Genomic DNA, 19,445 nt, shown 5'->3' with positions numbered 1-19,445 from the left:
AATTCTATTTTTACAGTTCTCAGCATTTCATTAATTGAGGAAAATAAGACATTTGCATTTGAGTTCCAGCAAACTCCAAACTTTCTGGCTCCCCCTACACACAGGTACCACATTTTAAACTGGAACCAGCGTGTGACTCTCAATGCATCCAAGGACAACAAATCACCATATCAGGGTGAGAAACTGAAAGAACAAAAACAACAAGTGTTACAACTTCTAAGGTTTAAAGTTGACTTAGAATGACTCAAACTCTCTTTGCCTCCGGCACATCACTGAATTCTAACTCAGCAAGTGAGATAGATACAACTGTCAGCTCCCACAAGAATCACAGAAGCTGAATAGCTGGGGTTTGTTCTTACTGCAGGAAGTTTTTCCAATCAACTGCTTATTTTAAAGCAACAGTTTTACAATTTTTAAATTGGAAATGGGTAGAAAGCACATGACATTTCACTATGCACCACTTCTGGCAGTTTGCACTATTAAATAAAATCCCATTGTTTCCAGAATTTTTACTGAAAGTTAATGATCTCATACCCAAACTCTGTTCATGCACACAGCAACATGATGTAGGGAGAGGGGTCAAGGTCCTCCTCTCAACGGTTTCATTGCAAAAGGCCAGAGAACTTTGGCCATGGCAGCACAAATACACTGATGTCCAGTACTTAGCAGTGAATGCGCTAGGGTTTGCCCTGAGCTACAAAGTGGCTACAGGAGTCACTCAGTGTTTTTGCTGTGTAAGTCTGCAACAAAGTTCATCTAAAGGGAACATCAGATAAAGGCTCTAACCCAGTTAGAGATGCCCTCATTTCTTACTCAGGCCAGACATTAACGCACTGCAAAATATAGCTGGGTGAATTTAATACAGAAGGCATATTGATTCACTACACTAAACTTTAAAATAATAACTTAAAGCTATGAAACTGGGGATCACTGTTCCAGCATTTTTAATTTAAATCTTTCGTATAGAATCTTAAAATCCCAGAATGGTTTGGGTTGGAAGGGACCTTAAAGCCCATCTAGTTCCACCCCCCTGCCACAGGCAGGGACACCTTCCACTAGAGCAGGTTGCTCCAAGCCCCGTCCAACCTGGCCTTGAACACTGCCAGGGATGGGGCAGCCACAGCTTCTCTGGGCAACCCGTGCCAGGGCCTCAGCACCCTCACAGGGAAGAACTTCTGCCTCAGATCTCATCTAAATCTCCCCTCTGCCAGCTTAAAGCCATTCCCCCTTGTCCTGTCACTAATACATGCCAAATCAATGCGATTGCCAAAAAAATAACTACAGCAGATTCCCAAGAAGCAGTTCATGCTTAACACACCTTGAAGATTAGCTCTTGTTTCTAAACCGAAGTGCAAAGCTCTATAGACAGCATCTCCTACCTGCTGTGCACCACGGCTGCAGCCGAGTGCACCCTCAGCTCCCCCCAACGCGACCAAACAGATTACTGGGTGGTCAGGCGATGCAGCATACTTTTGTTTCAGCAAATAGTTAGAGCATTGCACAGCGACCGGTCAGTCAGTAGGATGAGATCATTCCCAACAGCAAATTTTATCAAAAAGCTTTTTGTTACATGTTGTTGTATTTCAGAAAGTTAGCTTCATTTTAGGATCATTAGCAAAGATGGTTTATAGAAAGGTTCACTTTATTACTCAGAAAATATTCAGTACCCCCCCTTTCTTTCTTCCTCCTTCATTTCTACCTCTTTGGATTTAGAATGCTTATAAGACACTAAGTTTTTTAGCCAAATTATTAGAATCCTAAGAGGATGACTTCTGACAAATATCAGAGGGGTTCAGGAGGGGCTTTTTGGTTTTGGGTTTTGGTTTTTTTTTTTGGTTTTGGTTTTTAGGGGTTTTTTTATATCTTGATCTTTGAAAGAAGAAATACTTTTAGATTCTACAACATCACCTCAGTTATGCTTTGCATCTTTGCATTTATTCCTAAAGCAATTATACAATATTCTGAACTACCCATACCTGGTCTCAGGCTGAAAAAGAAGAATACACCAGTATGTGATGAAAAGGTTGCTACTGCACAAGGCACCCTTGCTGGTGAATGAGCAGGGGAGAATGAAAATAGTGGCCATTGTACCATTCCCCTCCCATAAAATCCAAGTACTGCTCTTGGGCTTCTGAAGTTCAGCTCAAAGGAGTTGAGACACCTACTTTCAAAGTATCAGTTCAACAAAGATTATGTAGCCTGCTCTGGTGCCTAATAGGCTCCAGACAGTCAAGTCCTCCACTGAAAGCTTCATTCAGCATTTGAAGTTCTGATCTGTACCTATGCAAGGACAGCAACCTATACCAGCAACTGATTCAACCTAACACCCAGTGTATTCTAGATCCAGAAGTTCAGCATCCTCACACAGGCCCCCAAAGAAGCTGATCCAAAGCATCTGCAGCGTCCCTGTTTTAAGTGAAGTGGGCTCCACATGGCGGGGGCTGGAGAGCCTGGTTCTACCTCCCCCTCAGCCTCAAAGCATTCAAACCCAACTACCCGCTCCTGGAAAGCACATTACCAATCAAACATTTGTCACAGGCACTCCATGCACAGGGGCAACTTCTACATATAAGGTAAGCCCAAATGTGGGTGTTATAAAGCACGGAGACCAGCAAGACTGTGTGTGTCTATCCCTCTCCTAACCAAGCATTCTAGGTTTTGACTTCTGTTTCAGGAACTGTTTCTGCATTTCATACAAGATAAAAACAGAAGTAATCCTAAGGATATAAACCAGAACACCCAGCTCCTGACACCAGAGCATCCTATTCTCTCTGCTGTTACTAAGCATGCCATTTTTTGAACCTCCTTCCAGATCTATCCCATTATTTTATACCAGTCAAGCAAGAATTCTCATCTTGGCCACAAGAAGCAAAAGAAAACTGGATGCAGAATTAAGAGTTGCCATTGTAGAGCACACAGCTGAAACAAATAAAAATGCAGAGGCATTTACTAATGGCTAGATTATGGAAATTAAGAACAAAAACTAGCAGTCATGTTGTATTTAGGAATCAAAAGGGCCTTTGATTATGTTCTACGAAACAATCGATTCCACAGATCCCTAGTGAGGCACAAGCTGTCTATTCTCACCTCACTTTTCAGGAGGGAACCCGGATGCTTCAGAAAGTTTCACCCTGCGGATGGTTTGTTTCTTCTTTCATCCAAGCATCTGCTGCCTGCAATTCATTTGCCTCTGCAGCCTTTCAGCTTTAGCTACACAGAATGAATGAGTCAATTAATTAACTTAGAGTTTACATGAAGGAAACGTGAAAGCAAGAGACTGCCTTTAATCAGATCAGTCGGTGAGCATCACCACACTCGACTTTTCTTTCTTTAAATGAGTTAGTTGACTAACATAAGTAAAAACTAACAAAGAGAGAGAAGGATTCACAGGCAATCCTCAGACTAAAGAAACATAAGATTTGAATCAGTTCCATAAAATATAACTTACACCCCTGTTTAGTGGATGAAAATGGTCTCCTTAGTATACAACACCCCTTCTCTATTTTGCTCCTGCGAAGTATAATACAAAACATTTCATCTAGAACTTGTGTCCCCTGTACTTTGAAAGATCGAAAGAGAAACTCTGAGAAGAGATAAGCAGGGACATGGGAGCGATTAGTGCGACCTGCAAGCTACAACTGTAGGACAAAGGCAACAGTGGCGACCAAAAATAATCTTTTTTTATTTGGAGATAGAGACTTTTGAGCCAGGTTATTTCCTCGACACCACCAGCACTTCCCTGTTTACAGATTATTTGCCTTCTACAAAGGAAAGGCATTTTTTGTTGCAGTAGGTCAGCACTGGTCGCGCAGCTGAAGAGGCTCTGAAGCATCTGAGCACCCCACAGGATCACACGTGCTTTGCACATACGCAGGCTGCAGTACAAACGCTGCTGCTCCAGCACACGTAGTTAAAAGAAGACAACCCACACTTAACCCTCACCCGAGCATGGAAGGTGAGAGGAGGAATAAAGGGTAAAACAGAAAACATGCTGCTGCACAGATCCACAGAGGTGAACCTTTTGCCTGACCTGTTGTAGTAGTTCTTACATTTTGGTTTTGGTTTCATATGCTGTGAAAGTAGAGTGAATAATTCTGTCTTGCTGAGTCACAAAAATATATCAAACTAATTAATAGTGACTTACTTCACCCCACTTCTCTGCTGTTCATGTGAAATTATTTGCTTCTATCTCCTCTCCAATACATTCAAATTTATTCCTCTGATCTAGCATTTTTCCCTATCCCCAATCACACCAAAACCAACTTCAGGCTTGAATTTAAAGTATTAACAGGACTGCTGAAAGAATACTACTTAAAAAAATAAAATAATAATAATAATTAAAAAAAACCCATCCAGTATCTGTAAATGGGAAGTGTAGCTGGTAGAGAGGGCAGGTAGGAATAGGACAAGGGGAATAATGGCTTTAAACTGACAGAGGGGAGATTTAGATGAGAGCTGAGGCAGAAGTTCTTCCCCTGTGAGGGTGGTTGAGGCCCTGGCACAGGTTGCCCAGAGAAGCTGTGGCTGCCCCATCCCTGGCAGTGTTCAAGGCCAGGTTGGACGGGGCTTGGAGCAACCTGCTCTAGTGGAACGTGTCCCTGCCCATGGCAGGGAGTTGGAATGAAGCGAGCTTTAAGGTCCCTTTCAACCCAAACCATTCTGTGATTCTATGATATACAGCTTACCTCTGCAGTTTGACTTGTCTTAATAACCCAGTAACATCTTTCACCTTAACCCAAACCACAAATAATTAGATCCAACTATCTTTATTTTGAAAATTCAAATAATTGCTCCAAGTCACTTACAGAGTTACGGTTCTCTAAAGGCATGCATTAAAAATTCAGTATGGAGAATGATACTGCTTAAGGTGATCTGTACGCGACAGACAATATTCACCACCAGAGAATACTTCTAGTTCACTTTCTCTTTTGGAGGACTGTTTACAAATCTGTGTTTATACTTTTATAACTTATAAGTTGTGAAGTTTCTGTTACAGTTACAACTGTTCAGATAAATGTGTGGGTTTACAGATGCACAATCAGGTACTCTAATGCATTTCAACTTAGATCAGCTATTTTCATGTACTCATTGTGTTATCCCCTCACATTTGAAAAATCAGTTCAGCACAATGTTTAATTATTAGAACAGAATTGAAAAAATAACTCCCACTGAAATTCTGATGAGATGTTAAGAATATGTAACCATCGGCCTTGATTCCCTCCCCCCTCCTCAGGCATTCAATAAATTGACTTCTCTTCAATTAAAAAAAATGAGCAAAAGTGAAATTACTGAATACCACAAATACCTACTGCAAAAAATATACAAAAAGAACATATGCATTTTCATTCCAAACAGATTTTAAGAGCAGGTTTTGCACTATGTAATTTCCTGTTCAGTTCACATTCAACCATTTGATTACATCAGCACCTCAAAATTACATTAGAGGTGAGGCTTGCCAGAGAATTTCATTTGGGAAACATAACAAGCACAGTCAGCATATTTGGCTGCTGAAAAACAAGGCTACAGATAAATTACATACTAGAGAAAATAAACATACCCCAGACTCGAAGGAAGAAAAATTCTGATCAGTCTTGGGCATATTCAATGATTCTACAGGCATATCGCAGACAAAAAGCAATTGAGGGTCCTTTCAGAAACAAACCTGCAGCCACTACTACACCATGTTTTGTTCCATAGGATCTTGCCTTGTCTGTGGGATCCTGGGCAAACACAGGAATCTGGGCTTAGCAAGATACACCATCTGAAAGTGGAGTTCATGATGATCAACAGGAATTTAGGTCCTATCAGCACAAGTCAGAGAGCATTGCTTTCATTAAGATAGCCCAACAGCTCCACCAGAAACATCTCTCTCAGACAATCTGTGTTCCTCCCACTCCCCACATGCAATTTCTTTAATAGAAAGCTGCCAAAGAAAAGGGTTTTATAACACAAACAGAGGGATGATCTCAGCTGATAAATCCAGAATGGCAGAACCTGCAAGTTCAGGCTTTAAAAATTGTGATTTTCAAAGTGGATTCCACACATGAACTTACTACACCTACAAAAATTGGTATCTCCCTTTACACTTCTCTGCAGGAAGAAAATTAAATGGTGCCAAAAGTATATGTCCATTCAAGAGTACCCCACGTCCTGAAGCTTACCAGCATACTTGAGCTCTGCCAAAAATCTAGATATGCTGACATCAGAATGTACCCACAAGAGCTACAAATGTGTTACCTAGAGTACAACATTGCTTTTTCATACATACAATGCCAATGAAGTTGTAGGCCGAGAGAAGCAGATTCCCCGGTTTATTTTACTGAAGATGACACTTTAAAGTGTCAGCACTATCTCAAAGCTCAACAGTTTAGCACAGTTTACTGAGGAAGCAGGAGAGAAGCAAACAGAACTAGGGACTAAACTAACGGTAGTCTCCTTTCCACCCTCCCGCCCCTGTTCCTCTGCTGAGGAAAAGACAGACACAAACTGGTACAAAACATGAGAATAGCGTAAGAGAAAACAAATCAAAACCACAATGAGCAAGGAGATAGAAAATTATTTCATTACACAACAAAATGTGAGTATCTGGAGTGAATAAACCTTAAATTGCTTTCAAAGAGCCTTATTCAAAAGAAACACAACCAATATTCCAGTTTAAATCCAAAAAACCACAAACAATATTCTGTTTTAAATCCAAATGTACATCAGACATGCAAGCACGGCCACTCTCAGTATGAAGTGTATTTTGTATGCAGCCCTGAATTTGAATTCCTTCATCCAAGAGCAGACCATGAAGGCTCAGCAAGTTTAGCGACCTCCTGCCAGAATCCAGCTGGCTTCCTGGTGAGTTTGTATCACTGCCTCTTAACAATACCTGCTGAGTAAAGGCAATCTGCTTTAGAAGTGTCAATACTGCCCTCTCAGTAGCATTAAAAGCCAGGTTTGACTACCAACTACTATGGAATTCTTTGCAAGATTGCCACAGTGGTATGGGGGAACAGAAACTGCAGGTGGGGGAAAGGAGTACCCTGGTCTGGCATTGGAGAAACACAAAACCACACACATAAATTAAAAACACATCTATATTTACATCTTCAAATCAAAAAGCAAAAGCCAGCATAGCTCTTAGAGGTTCAATCTTCAAGACACACTATGCTTAAGAACAACATAGCAGCTTATTGAGGAGATCAGTAGTAGTTTGGAAAGAGTTAAATCTTATAAGAGGAATCCTAGATGTGCGCTGTACAACTCTGTCCTTAACATAACCTCCCTTCCGCTGCTCTGAGCTGGTCAGTCCCTGTCTTAATTCCTTAAATGTATTCCTCTCACTTTCCAAAGAGAATTCAAGTTACTAGTACACTCCTGAGCATATTTGCTATTCTCCTGCCTAAGTCAGTTACCAAAATAACTTTTCTATTCTCCCAATGTCACTTTTGAACCATTTCCTACTCTCATTATGTAACCATGGACCTCTACTTTAAAAGAGAATCTCATTTTATCACAGGAAGTCAGTTCCCCAAGGGAAAAACATCACATCTCCAGTATGTTTAAATAAGACACAGCATCAGCTGATGCCAGCCAGCATTAGGATTTTTAGGAGCATTGTATTAAATTACATGCTCCAATCAACCCTCAAACAGCCTTTTAAAGGTCTTTGAAGCATCAAAAAAAACCACCCTACATTCAATACATTCAGATGGTCTATACACAGGACTTGGTAGGCAGGAAACACAAATAAGGGAGTTTAGCCAATACGGATGCATACACTAGAGAAATGGAGAGGAGCACAGCAGTAGTAGGGTATCAAAGTAGAACCTGTAGCACAAACACGGCCCATGGTAACAAAGAAAAAAAGAAAAAAAAAAAACCCCAAACAACAAAACAAATCAATACTTTAGAATTGAAAATGTTTGTAAAAGGCATAAAGAGATTTAAGGTACAACAGGGCTACCTGCTGTGAACTGACAAATTTAGCTTTTCTCCTTTAGTGAATCACAACCATTTACTAATTCACAATTACCTGAACGCAATTCTAGGAGATTCAGCCAGCAGAGAGGAAATGCATTAACTGCACACTAGATTAAAATGGGAAAAATTCTACTGAACTTACAGATTTAGATGAGATATTAAGAAGCTCCTCACCACAAGGGTGGTGAGGCCCTGGCACAGGTTGCCCAGAGAAGCTGTGGCTGCCCCATCCCTGGCAGTGTTCAAGGCCAGGTTGGACGGGGCTTGGAGCAACCTGCTCTAGTGGAAGGTGTCCCTGCCCATGGCAGGGGGGTTGGAACTGGATGAGCTTTAAGGTCTCTTTTAACCCAAACTATTCTGTGATTCTATGATCCAGGACTGGATACAGAGGAACCAGCAAAGAGTTGCCTTTAGAGACAAGTGCAGAAGGATGTGACCAACAGGTAAATCTGTCAGCAATCCCAGCATTACCAGTAATTTGGCAAGTTTAAAAATCTTAGCTGGAGAAAATTAAGCTTGAAATTGCAGGGAGTTTCTTTACATTCCCAACTCTTTTAAAATCATATTTACTCATGCTAGGAAAGGGAAATCTCGTAAAAACTGTCAGCAAAGGGACACAACACATCAAAATAACATACAAATATGTGAGTTAAAGAGTTGCTGTAGTTTTAAGAACAGGACAACCACTACTGATGCAACAAAAGAATAGCTGATCAATTTTTTTAAAACACCATTAACATGCATAGGTCTCAAAGAAATGCACAGTTTATTGGACAAATTTGGTTTCTGGCAACCAGCCAGTGCCACACAATACTCTTCTACACTCACATGTAGAATTATCACTCCTAGGAAAACCTTCATTACTTTTAAGGGAAATAAAAGTCTAAAAATGCTAGTTTGAGGCAAATTATAGGATCTCTTCCTTAAAAGTGAACTCCCAAGCTGAAGATAGTTTGGACTAAAAGCAAATAAGCTAGAGTTACATCAAACCAGTGCTAATGCAGCTATACATCCTGATAAATCCAGTCAGTCATCCACCAATTGTACAAATGCAAGCTACTAAGAGGGTCACTCCAGGATAAATATGTAATCCCCAATGTGACACTTGATCCTATTGCCCTACATGCTCTGTCCAAATACCAATTAAAAAAAAAAAAAAAAAAAAAAAAAAAAAAAGGAAAAATAAAAAAAATAACATTTTACCTAAAAGACAAGTTAAGGGGAAAAAAAAAAAAAATCCACTCCTCAGAACATGAGATGGATCTATCCTTTAATTCTCATGTTGTAAATGCTTAAATAGGTTAAAATACAGTCTAAGAAAAAAATATATATGCTTTAAGCATAACAAGATCCTGAAAACAAACAGCATCACTGATTACATACATTTGAGCTTCATCTGTAAATGCAAATTTGTTACATAAAACATAGCTTGAGCCACCTCCAGCATCCTACAGAGCTCCCATCATCGTGGTGTCACAACAGTAGCACCAGATACATATACTGTGTGACGAGCGTTACATTCAACGTCATCCCAAAAGCATTCTGTGCAAGATTTAAACCCCAAACAATGATTGCTAGTTTTAGAGACATCACAGTGACAATGTCCCACCACTACGGTCCAACTCTGCTGGTGTAGGGGCACCAGCTTACACATCAAGAGCTGCCAGTCTGCAAGCCTCAGATGGAATGCAGCCACTCGAAGCACAAGTACACTTGCTGCCCTGACCAAACATTTCCTCCAGAATCTCAAGATCCTTTTAAAGGTTTTCTTTTACATCCCACATTTCTTTCCAGAGGTTTCTCTCCGACTTTTCAGGGAGAGAAGAAAGCATTAGCATATATGATGTTATAATCAAAGGAATACTACAGGTCATAACATAAAATTATTTAAGTTACCTACTGCATAAGTAGATCACTTTAAAATCCACAGTTCCTGCTATTTAAGGAGTCCAAATCATCTAGCTAGTAACATCTAGAACCCTTTTTCTAATTGCTTTGATTCATGACCAAAAAGAGAAATGATTTGCTCCTACCACAAAGTCAAAAGGAAGGAAGAGCCGGTGACTCAGTTCTTTGTCTCATTCTCTGTCTCCCATGTCTGCAGAGCCTAATTCAAAGCCTCTGCTGGAGGTGGCTTGTGGATTTTTGTCTTTGCTTTTCCAGAGTTTTAAAGTCTCAATTACTTCAACTATTACTAATTAGGTATCTATGGACAGCAGAAAAAGTGTCCTGAGATTCTTTAATACCAATGCAGGTAAGCATAGAAGCATCTTTAAAAAGATCATTACATTTAATAAACTGTAATAGAGAAACAGCCTTTACAGAGTCAGAAGATAGAGAAGTTGAATACTCAAGGTTTAACACAAAAAACAAGAAGAGACCATGAGAGGGGTAAGAGGAAAAATACCCAGTCAGCAACAACAAAAAGAAAAGTTCAATGTTCATGTGTTTGGTGTGAGCATCATTTCAGTCCAACAGAAAGGAACCTTAGTGTGGACAGTGATCAGGCTACAGGCAGGAATTAAGTGCTTCAAACTGCTATGAACAGTGCTAACAATTACACTTTAAAATGCTTTCTGTAAGCTGCTGTTTGCAATAGGGCTTTCCTCAATATTTCCAACAGCATTTCAAACCTAACATCATTAATAATTCCACAGGACTACTCAAGTGTAGCTCAGGCCATACTTGCCCACACGGGGATAGAGCACATGAGAACCTCCTAAGTAGACATCAGAGACACTTCTCAACCAGAGGCACCTTTAGTCTACCCACGAGCAAAACCTTTTACCACACAGGACACCTCTTCCTCTTACTGTGCCTGAAACCCAGTCAAATTTAAAATACTAATAGCTAGTCACTTAGAAGATGCATGGTACTTTCCACAGGGGATTAAAGGAAAACTGTCCATAAAACATGATTTCCATATTCCCGTTAATGTCCTGGCATGCCAGGCAGCTTAAGCCTTTCCAGTCAACAGTAAGTATGGGTTGGGGCTGGATTTTCCACCTCCAAGCCTTCATGCTTCACACTGGCTCTTACTCTGTCGTGCCCTGACAGTGTTTCTCCACCACATTTTCCCAACAGCAATCCAGTTGATGGATGCTGGGCCATCCCTTTCTCCAACTAGTTGTTTCTACTTCCCTTTTACTAGGACTGATGCAGCTTATAAAAAACAGTGCTAGAAATCCCACCTGATCACCGACCCATTTTACAGCACTGAGAGTTACATTGGTGTAACAAGAAAGAGCATAACGTGGAAGAAGGCTGCAACCTCAAGCCAGTTTTGCTATCAAAAAAAAAAAAAAGAAGAAAAAAAAAGAGCCACAATATGGAAACAACTCCCCAGCATCACACTCCTGGAAGGACAACTGCCAGAGTATCTACAGCAAAGAGCTAGATTAGACATACCACAGTGCAAGAACAAGTGGCATGTTGGGGGGAAAAGATAAGACCAAATAAAAACACGTGCATGTTTTTCTGCTCCCTTCAGAGGATTTTAAGCATTTGACAAACATAGTATCTATCACAATCCTCAGTTTGTGAGCTGAGGGTTCAAAACTCTGGGTGGGAAGGGGAGGGCATGAAACCAGGCACACTCGGAAAGCAGGACCCCCAGCACCAGAGGGTCTTCACTAACAAGTAGGAACTGATCTCATATTCTAGCACTTCAGGAGTTGTAACTCAAGAGTATGTAAACATACTTTGAAATTCAGCTGAAAAATGCTCCCATAGTTTTACTTTGTTTAAAGCAAGTGTCAACACCCTAAATTCAGCTGAAAAACAGCTTTTCAGGATGATGTAGCTCTAATGCAATTTTACAAAAGGAACAATGACTCACTCCCAGGCGGGAATCTGTTGGAAGTGTATGACCTAATACTCAGAGAGAAGCTTGCTTTTTCAAAAAGATCTAGCTTTAATATGTACAGTATCTCCCCAATAAGTAAAGTTTTTAAAAGCGAGAGATTTTGCACAAAGGAAGTTACAAAATTACGTCCTTTGGCTTTTCTCACTTCTTGTCAAAATCCAAGCAGCTTAACTGCAAGCAGTTCCCCTAGCCTTAATTCCAGCCTAAACCTGGTCATCTTCCCATGGAATTCCATCCACTGCTGACTCTCTCACCCACCCATTTTAGCTCCAGCCATTCAAGGCAAGGACAGCACCAATCCAACATGCCAACCAACATAAAGAGATCATCATCAAATGGGGATGGAGGCGTTAAAATTAAAACATTAGCACACACTAGATAGGAAACATTAGCAAGCTACAAGCACTTGACTGACTAGCAAGACAAGCCTCCTTCGTGTTCAACTGGATTCCTGACAATCTTGCCTCTATCTGTGAGGGGCTGATTTAAGGTTTTTATGTTCAGACATCAGCTGTACGGCTTATTGAGGAACTTGCTCGCTATAGCAATATAAAGGGCAGAATTATTTGATCCATTTAAAAGCCCAGTGACCATCCCCTGCGTTTGAGCCTGTATTGTTCTCAGTCTGTCTTATGCTCATACATGCAAATACTCCAGATAAAAGGGGTGAAGTGTAGGTGGAAAATGGGAGTGAGTGACACAGGCTAATCAGGATTTTAATCATGCTAATGGATGTGATTAAGTGCATACTTCTCCTAGAAGCTTCCTGCAGCTACACATGAGTAGCTTGATAGCCAGAATGCAGCAGGAGTGAACTCATCCCATTTTAATCTCCAGCTACACCATGTGTGTCACGTCATCCAGCATGCAAGGATATACCTAATACTTAACCTTATTTCCACCCACATATCAAATTGTCCACCATGCCAACACAATCATTTTGGGCAGGATACAGAGACTCCAGGTCTGCGTTTGTTTGTGCTAAAATCTCTTTAGAAAAAAAAAAAAAAAAAAAAAAAAAAAAAAAAGAGTGGAAATCCAACCTTTACAAAGGAAAGCTAATACAGGGCCTATTGCATTACACAAACCTGCCTGAATAATGCAACTACAATGATTTTCCCCCTCCCTCCTCCCCCCGCTAGTTTTGTCCAAATCACAGGGACATTGCTAGCTTTATCTCAAAGTTCGTATCTTGCTGCTCCTTGGGAGAAGTACTAATTCACCGTTGCTGCTCTCTTGGAGGAAAAATTGATAAGAGGCCAGGCAACAATTAAAAGAGCACCAAGAAATAGGCTTTTCTAATAGCAAGAAGGTTGGGTGGGCAGGGAAAAAGTAAAATCAGACCCTTCTCTCACTCCTTCTAGGGGAGGACAAGCACACAGCAAAAGAATAAATAACTCACCATCCTCCCCCCTTCCAGCAGGAAGAAGACGTACTATGGAGTTTGAGTAGACTATCATTTACACAGACATCCATTTTTCATCTAGGTGGTAGACTTACACTTCCCATTAACACAGCATCTCCCCTATTTTCTAGAGCATCAACTGCAAAAGTTCTGCTATCCAGCACACCAACATTTACAAAATACGGGCTTGTATGACAGCACACATAATTTAACAACTTATTCAGGGGAGTCCAAGACTAATTTTGTTCAGGAACAGATTCCCCCTTCCCACCCCACCAAACCCTTAGCACTATACTGATACACTTAAATATTCTGTACAAATACAAATGTAAGCATCAGGCAAATGTGTTTCCATAATCCTTTTGGGTTAGAATTCTCAATGATTTTAAATAACTTTAACCTTTTATAAAATCATAGAATGGTTTGGGTTGGAAGGGACCTTAAAGCTCATCTAGTTCCAACCCCCTGCCATGGGCAGGGACACCTTCCACTACAGCAGGTTGCTCCAGGCCCCGTCCAGCCTGGCCTTGAACACTGCCAGGGATGGGGCATTTAATAATTTCTAGCATAAAGCTTTATTAAGAAGTCTCCCCAAGAATAAGACAGGGCACTTGTACGAGCCAGAACTGTTTCATTCTTATTGTCACCAAGTTCAAATCTGCATAACATCTACAGCAACTGCTTTCAGTGACCTTTTCTTCCCACCAGAAATTCATTTACATGTGCAAAATACTAAGCCATGAAATTGGCTTCCGAGTTGTAGGAGGCTGGCAAAATTCACCACGAGGGAAACATGGGTTTGCTGCTGCGAGAGCCTCCCTGTATGCATTATTCACACGGGCTGTACTTTGTTCAACGCACCAGCTTTTACACCACCTCCTCAAGAACTGGATCCAAAGTACATCTACCCTTTCTTCTGGGAAGTGAACTCTCTGCAGCAGATGCTGGCACTGATGATGGCTCAGGCTGAAGACTTGAGCTGTTCTGCCACCATGCCATCTGCTGTAATCACAGACCCCTGCATTTCTCTGATCTATGGCTGAGTATAATTTAATTTGCCTTCAAGAAAAAAGGGCACAAAGAAAAATCATTTCAATTGCTCTGTTAAGATACAAGGAAGCCATATACACAGACATTTGACTAAGCAAAAGACTGATCTATTTTAGCTGGGACAGGAAGCGTAAATACGAAACTACAGGAAATAACTATCTGCCTTTCAGAGCAAAATTAGCTTCTTCAGGTTTGCCTTTGAAACTACAGAAGCACATACACAAAATATAATTTTGCCATCTATAGTCAGACTGGCAACAACATGATGAGTAACATGCCTTGAACTCTTCATTCTCAGAGCAGGAGACTGGAATTTTATCTTCCAATCTATGTCTGGACTAGCCAAATAAATTATTTGTCATTTTTCTGGACCAAACCAAGGTATACATTATTTGGCTTTTAAGTAACTATCACTTTCATTTGAATTGCAAGTAGCTTGAATTCATCTTGACAGACTTACACCCAGTCTGACCAGTGGTTTCCCTTAGTCATAAGTTTGACATCCATCAGAATTTGGAAGTCTGCACAATCAGCGCTATGTACATAGACACAAACGTACTTTAAGTAGTGAGTTATTAGCTGGAGATATCAACAGTTTAGTAAACAGGAGGTAAGTTTAAGAACAGTACACAAGAGAAAGAACAGTACTAGCAGTGATGGGTCTAAACTAGACCTGAACTCTGCAAGAATTCAAATCTGATTTAATGGCTCAGATTCATTTATTTCCAGGGAAGAGGGGTAACCACTAAAATCCTACAGAGGTTGGGACCTCAAATACAATTATAGCTCCATTTAGTAAAATTAAGGCTGCGTCAGCCCTTTTACAAACACCAGGAAGAATATGTAATTCATTTGTTTAAACCGAGTATTCATCAGACTCCATAAAAGAAGCTTAAGACTGGAAACCAAGTCATGTCCCACACTCCACACAGCCTTACCTATTGCCCCTTCAAAAACGCGACGTGTTTCTATTTTTCTTGTGCTTATGTTGTTGTAGTTCAGTATCACGATAGAAAGAACAGTTTAAGCAATAACTTGGTATTTAAAACCTAGACTTAGATGCTTAGTGTCTCTGAAAAGGAAACAAATGAGGCACTAAACACTAAAGCCAAATACGAATGAATCTCTGAACTCTAAACCCATGTACATCAGAATTAGTACTGTCATCTTCAAACGGCACTTACCGGTACTGTAAGGCACAGCACACACAGACACCAGAATAAGTCCAAGATGGTTTCAGCAGTTTATGGGAGCCTGTTGAGTGATTATTCACCTCCCAGTCTCTTCGCTCTACTCTTTACACTGCCCACATCCAACTCATACAAAGCAGCAGGCAAGGGCTAAAGCGATGCATTTACCCACACCACCACACTACTCATAACCTTCAAAGTTTCCCACAGACAAATTAGGCAACTTGTTAAAACAGATCTCCAGATATCCTGCAAGAGTGAGGCTGGGCAGTTCCCAGAGCAGAGCCGTGGTGTTCAACACTCCTTGGAGCTGTCCCGAGGATCACCAGCCAGCAACACGTAAACTGACTGACAGAGTCGTTACCTTTTAAGAAACAATCTGATAAAGTCAGATATTAAAGCTTCAAGGAGTACCCACCGGCATAAGCATACTACCAAGAGGCTTCCCACTTGCTCTTTAAGGACAAGAGTGACATAATCCTCTCCTAATATCATCTGAGGACTCAGGGGAAACGAGGGGTGACCCACAAACTGTACCCATGGCAACACTGTGCTCTAGCTGAACTGCAAGGCTGTGATCTTCACACCACTGACACTTCTTTGTATTATCTGGTATTTCCCTGATGCCATTTCTGCAGAGACGTATAATACAGACTTAATAATATCCACATCCTTCAGTTTTGGAGTCAACAATCGCATTCACAAACAGATCAACTATTCTGCCTTCAAGCTTATTATTTGTCAGCAATGTGTAATTATTACCAAAGAAAACAAAAGACACAGGATATTGCTGCTGTTGCAATAGCAAGTCAGTTGAGCTCTTTTTAAAACCGAAAAAGAGTTCATCTCTCCTGATGAGAGAAAGCCAAAAGAGATAAAAATCAAAAATAAAAAAAGAGCCCATGAATCCTCCAAAATGCACCCAAGAGGACAATTGGAAATTTCACCACTTCTCATAAGGAAAAATAAACCAACACAAAGAACTTGGAGCAATTTTTACACAGAGGTCTGTCCAGCCCATATCACTTTTATCATAATTGTGCTGCTACAATGAATATTTTTGAGTTCCAATTTATTTGTCTTTCTCAAGCAAAGAAAAAGTTCATCAAGCTGCAACAGCACCTCATATACGTAATACCAGAAAAACATCCACTGCCAGGTGCGATAATGAAGCCCTAGCAAAGAGGAAAAAAGCTTCACAGTTGTAAAACTCCAGCACAGTCCTGTCAGTTCACAAAATGAAGCTTCAGCCAAGTGGCACATAGAGACCTCTGTAAAGAAGGTACAGGAGGTACCAAGCAAGGTTTGCTATTCCACCAGCTGGAACACTGAGAGAGCACCAAGATGGCTATAAGATTAGTCAAGAAGCCTTTCAGATACTCTGCTGAAACTGCAAGCTGGGAAGCTGTTCATTGAAAACAGGGTTCCAGGTTTGTTTTGGATTTTAAAACATGTTTAAAAAAAAAAAAAAAAGGAGGAAAAAAATGAGTTTATTTGTTATATCCATATTGGAATTAGGAAAAAGAAATAAGAGAGGGAGAAACAAGTAAGAGTTATCAAGAATCACCTAAAAACCCCACAGAATTAAAACCAAACGCCAGCATCTAAATGCAGGTTCAGTATGTTCACAGATCATGCACTTACACTCCTCTAGGAGGGGCAGAGCTTGCAACGAAGCGTACCACCTACAGCAAGATACACTTAGAAGTAGCTTTCAGCAGTAGAACAGCATCTTCAGAACCAAAAACTTCACTTGTCTTGAGTTTAAACTTATTAGCAGCAGTCTTACACTGGTGCTCAGTACACGTTTAATACTTATAACTGCTCTTTCTAAAAGAAGTTTGCTCATCTTGAAACCAGGCCCGTTCTATATAAATAGCTCGCTGTTTGACTCTGCTGGTGACGGGCAACGCGGCCGCACAGGCCTCGCGCCCGCCGCATCCACTGCGCTCGCCACACCCATCGCACCAAGCGGCGGGCGAGCGGCAGCTCCGCAAAGACTTATATCCCTTCTGTGCTTCCGAACTGTGGCACAAATATCCCCTGATGCAATGCCACAACCATCCTTATAAAGCAGGGAAGAAGAGCGGCCAAGCAGGAGGATAGCGCGGAAACACGGAGGGAAACCACGTTATAAGTTCCCAGAAGTCCCAACGAGATGCGTGTGTTCAAAGCATTGCCCTCGACCAAAAAATGCGTTTCTGACTTTTGCAGGGGGGGGGGGGGGGGGGGGGGGTGCTCAGCTCTACAAGAGCTCGCTCAGTCCAAAGCAAAGCCGTGCGAGCAGCAGCCCTCCCATGATCACCTCAGTCTCTTCCCCCCACTGCAACAAAGACACTCCCCGGCAGCTCCCGCTTCCTCTGGGATGACCCATGCGCAAACTTCGCCAGGCAGATGCTCTACGGATGCTCCGGGACCCTCCTCCCGCCCGCCCCACTGCTGCCCTGTCACCGACCGCGCCGCGGCCCGGCCGAGCCCGCTCCCGCGCCGCCGGCTGCTAACCGCTCAACCCAGCTCCCCGCGGCCCGGCCCCCCCGCGCCCCTCATGAAGGGCTCCGGAGCGCCGCCGCCCCCCACCAAACCGCCCGTTCGGCCCCCCTTAAGCCCCTCCCTGCCCCGCGGGGCCGCAGGCCGCCCGAGCCCCCCACAAGGGCGAGGCCGGAGCCCCCGGGTAGGGCGGTCCCTCCATCGCCTCAGAGGGCGTCCCGCTCGGAGTGGGGTATCCCCTCGCCCTGTCCCCCCCACAGCGGGGGCCCCGCAGCCGCAGCTCCCCGGCGGCCCTTACCAGAGGCGCAGGGGGACGCAGGGGGACGCGGGGGGCTGCCGCCGGGACGGAGCCGCCTGGTGAGTGTCACTCTCCCCTGCGGGCCCGGCCAGGGGAGGAGGAGAAGGAGGGAACGGAGCGGCCGCTGGCCTCACGCCGAACGCACTACCCTGCTAGCGCTGTGGGCGGGCTCTCGGCCGCTCCGCCAATAGCGTCGCGCCGCGCCCGCCATCTGCCAATCCCCGTGAGCGCGGGCGGTGCAGGGCCGGGCGGGCGACGGGCGGGGCTGAGGCGGTGCTACAGTGACAGGGCAGCGGGGTAGGGTGCGGCGCGGAGGGGCCATGGCGCTGGGTGGGGTGGGATGGGATGGGATGGGATGGGATGGGGTGGGGTGGGGTGGGGTGGGGTGGGGCGGGGCGGGGCGGGGCGGGGCGGGGCCGGGCTGGGGCGGTAGAAGCGGGCTGAGGGGCTGGGGGGAGTGGGAGGTGTGGGGAGTGAAGGGAGGGGAAAGGTCATGGCTGGGGGAACGCAGCAGAGGAGGAGGGCTGTGGGGCGATGGGGGTGAAGGGAAGAGCCTAAGGGGGAGCAGAGAGAGGACGTGGCCTAGGGGAAGAGGTGTGGGGAGGAGTTTGGGCTGCGGGGGATAGGGGCCTGGGGTGACATGGCTGAGGAGAAGGGGGGCTGAGGGAACACAACTGAGGGGAAGTGGAGAGTGAGCTGAGGGGATGTGGCTAGCGGGGAAGGCAGCCGAGGGGAAGTGGTGATGGGAGGTGGTGACCAGGGCACTTGGAGGTGATAGGGATTATGGTGAGGAAACATGGGGCTGAGGGGAGCTGGGGCTGTCAGGCACTGATGGGGCCTGAGCTTGGCTGGGCGCTGAGAGGGTGTCTTTGCTGCAGTGCTTTGGAGTCGGTGCAGTCTCTGGGGGGTTGTAAGAGCAGGTCCCCTCTCCAGGCAGTGGGGAGCAACCCCAGCGTTAGCATTCGTACAGCACTGACACACGGAGATGAACAGCAAGCAGCACATTTTGGTTCCTCGCAGCAAAACTTTGTCATCTCACCTTTGGGGACCAAGATGGTTCTCACAGAGACAGAGAAGTTTGAGCATGGATGAGGGCAGACAGGGTGAAGGAGACTCCATGAGTTGGGGAGGGTGAGGTGAGGCAGGAAAGGACTGCATTTGGTGGGGGAGAGCATGTCCTGG

At 43.4% G+C, this 19,445-nt stretch overlaps 1 protein-coding gene across 5 annotated transcripts in view; it reads right to left on the bottom strand.

Moving 5' to 3' along the window:
- Nucleotides 1-18,411, bottom strand: part of LOC115610990 (microtubule-associated protein 4-like) — a 118,552-nt gene extending 100,141 nt beyond the window's left edge. For all 5 annotated transcript variants that reach the window (XM_030493246.1, XM_030493237.1, XM_030493231.1 and 2 more), the window contains exon 1: nucleotides 18,264-18,411. The gene's annotated coding sequence lies outside the window, so the exon portion shown is untranslated. The remainder of the gene's footprint in view (nucleotides 1-18,263) is intronic.
- Between the last annotated feature and the right edge of the window lie 1,034 nt (nucleotides 18,412-19,445).

This window comes from Strigops habroptila, chromosome 1, assembly GCF_004027225.2.
Source record: "Strigops habroptila isolate Jane chromosome 1, bStrHab1.2.pri, whole genome shotgun sequence".
Lineage (NCBI taxonomy): Eukaryota > Metazoa > Chordata > Aves > Psittaciformes > Psittacidae > Strigops > Strigops habroptila.
Note: the sequence above shows the minus strand (reverse complement) of the source record. Positions and strands in the feature narration are given on the sequence as shown.